General features: G+C 41.6%; 1 non-coding gene across 1 annotated transcript; it reads right to left on the reverse strand.

Moving 5' to 3' along the window:
- Positions 1–1,353: 1,353 nt before the first annotated feature.
- Positions 1,354–1,457, reverse strand: LOC119468273. The gene has a single exon (XR_005196932.1). It is a non-coding gene; the product is annotated as a small nucleolar RNA U13 (small nucleolar RNA).
- Positions 1,458–3,059: the final 1,602 nt, after the last annotated feature.

A 3,059-nucleotide genomic window follows, 5' to 3' on the forward strand; every position in this document is an offset into this window, starting at 1 on the left:
TTAGCTACTCACATTTGAAAACAAAGAACTAAGCCTGTATAGTTCCTTTAAAAATTTTTAATTAAGAGCTATAAATAATGATTTCCAAAATGCACATGCGCATTCTCAAACACACACTTTACATGCAGCCACATACAAACATATACACAATGTGTAGTCACAAAATACCCAATTGAGGATTGTGTAGCAGATGAGTTTTAGAACTGGGAATAAATTTTTCATTCTCAAATTTAAGAAATACTAACAAACTGGCCGGGCGCGGTGGCTCAAGCCTGTAATCCCAGCACTTTGGGAGGCCGAGGCGGGTGGATCACGAGGTCAAGAGATCGAGACCATCCTGGTCAACATGGTGAAACCCCGTCTCTACTAAAAATACAAAAAATTAGCTGGGCATGGTGGCAGCGTGCCTGTAATCCCAGCTACTCAGGAGGCTGAGGCAGGAGAATTGCCTGAACCCGGGAGGCGGAGGTTGCGGTGAGCCGAGATCGCGCCATTGCACTCCAGCCTGGGTAACAAGAGTGAAACTCCGTCTCAAAAAAAAAAAAAAAAAAAAAAAAAAAACAAAAAACCACCCCCAAAAAAAACAAAAAAAAAATTCATTGCTTATATTGTCACTTTCAAAAACAAAAAGAAGAAAACAAATTAACAAAAACCTCAGAGCTGATTATTACATAAATGAATGCAAAAAGATTGTAAGTTTTGGTTCCTCCACTTGGTGTACTGGTGACTTGGCAAAATGAAAAAATTGAATATAGTGAGGCAATGGGTAAGGAACTGTGCAGCCATCTTTTGTGATCCATCCCCTCATCCCAAGGCTTTTACATTGATAGAATTTCCCTATTAAAGTCAAAATGCCCGTATTGCATGAGTTAACAGTTTCACTCCACTCATCTTTCGCTTACAATTTTCTCAGGTTCTGTAGGTTCTGGGCTGTCAATCTCACAAATGTGATCTCAAAATCCAGTATTCCACATTGCAGTTTCCACATTCACATTTGTGAGCGCCAAGACATAAAATGTCCTGTATCAAGGACTACTTGTGAAAATGAAAGAGCATACAATTGGGGAAATACGGGTTTATGGCCCAGTTCCACCGCTTACTAGCTGTGTGACCTTGAAAAGTTACTAAAATTGTCAGTTTCTTCAAGCTGTAAAGTGAGGAGAGCAATAGAACCTAACTCGCATGGTTCTTCTGAGAAGCAAAGGTAATATTTTATGTGAAAACCCCTGCACGACTGCAGAGTTTTAAACCTTTCAGTCCTTAGCACTCAGAGGTACGTTGCAATGCTTTTCTATTTTGGTTCATTTATACACACTCATGGCCTCATTTTTGTTGTTCTTGTTGTTGTTTTCATGTCAGATAGGTAACGTGCCAATATCATAACCAGGTTCAAGGGTGGCACATCTCACACATGCATGCTAACACCCAGCCATCACGCTTATGAACCTCAGAAACACTTAATTCCTTTCTTTTCATCTCAACCTAATGATTACATTTTTAGCACACCTATCTAATTTATATGATGTCTTATTTCTCTGACAGTAAATCAACATTTATTTATTATTAACTGATGATGTTGTCTAATGATCAGGACCGAGACCATAGTGTGTTACGGATCAGCCAAGCCAAATGCTGTCATTAGACAGACACAGGGAAGAGTGGAGCTTGTTCTGCCTGTCACGGACAGAAGCCATTATCAATAACCCAATAATATCACTAGGGACTAAGATGAGATGGCGAGCAGAAGCTATTTCCTCCACCCTGTCTCTGGGCATTCCCTTTTTGGTTCTTCCTAAGGAGCCAAGATAAGTTGCGGTCCATAGTGTAAATGTTTCAGCACCATGTGCGCTTGGGAAATTGCAGGTCCTTTCATAGAGATATCCCCTAGAAGACAATTAGGGCTTGGTACACATTTCCTTCAGCAACATCTCACACCTCAGCCAAATGACTCCTCCCTTCCCCTTTAAATGCATGATAACCAGAATGGATCACTTAATTTTTGTTAAGTATGTCATGCACTTCAAAACCTCTGCAACCCCGCCTGCCTCTCTCCTCTTGCCAGGGATCCCTGCAGGGCTTTCTTACTCCTGATATCCACCCAAACTCTGACTGCAAAATCCTTGATTAAACCATTCAACAGTCACCTTATCTATGAAAAATCTCCCCACACTTTGCCTAATGGAAAATTCAGTCACTTTATCACCTTTTTACCCATGGCTCTTTTTATATTACGAGATATTTTTCAAAGTGCACACCACTGGACCCACTTGCATAGGAGAAGGATCTACATTGCATGCAGTCTCATATCCCATCCGCTACCCAGCCAGGACATTGTCAGTGAATATCAATGAGAGATACATGAAAGACCCTCTACTCACAAAGAGTTAGAAAATCTAAGCCCCTGTTCCTTAGATGAAGACTATCATAAATAGATGAAGATAAGATAAGATTTTATGTTTTCCTTTTTTTTTTTTTCCAAAACTCTCCTCCTGGGCTGAGGCTGTTTACCTCCCTGTATTCTGGTTCATGTGGCAGTGGAAGGAGGCTCATATGGTGTTGCTGGGTCTATCTCCCACCATGGCGGGGACCCAGGGTCACCATTTGTGGTGCCTCTTTGGCCCAGTGTCCACACAAACTGCTTTTCAGTGCTACGAATACCAAGGCTTGACTGGGTCAAGTGAAGGAGTCGGGTAGTGGTGGAGGGGCTACGTATTAGGGTTCTCCAGACGGACAGAATGAATAACATGCAGGTACACATGAAAGGGAGTTTGTTAAGGAGATCTCAAACGGAGGGAGCTAAGACTTGACTAAGAAAGTCAGCCTGAGCCACATGGATTTACCTTTAATCCATCTCAAACCCCATGAAGTGATAAGAAAGCCACGTCGGGGTGGGAGTAACAGCTCATAAGAGCACTGGCAAAGAAGTAAGAGCTATGCCAAGGAAAAAAATGTTGATGATTGTCTAAACATTGCACAGCAAATAGTATCAAAGTTGTGGGGACAAAAAGGGACAACAGATAAAACAAGAATCCAAAATGGATGCAAGAGAGGGCTTGAGG

The sequence above is a fragment of the Cebus imitator genome, unplaced genomic scaffold (genome assembly GCF_001604975.1).
Source record: "Cebus imitator isolate Cc_AM_T3 unplaced genomic scaffold, Cebus_imitator-1.0 Scaffold405, whole genome shotgun sequence".
NCBI classification, from domain to species: Eukaryota; Metazoa; Chordata; class Mammalia; order Primates; family Cebidae; genus Cebus; species Cebus imitator.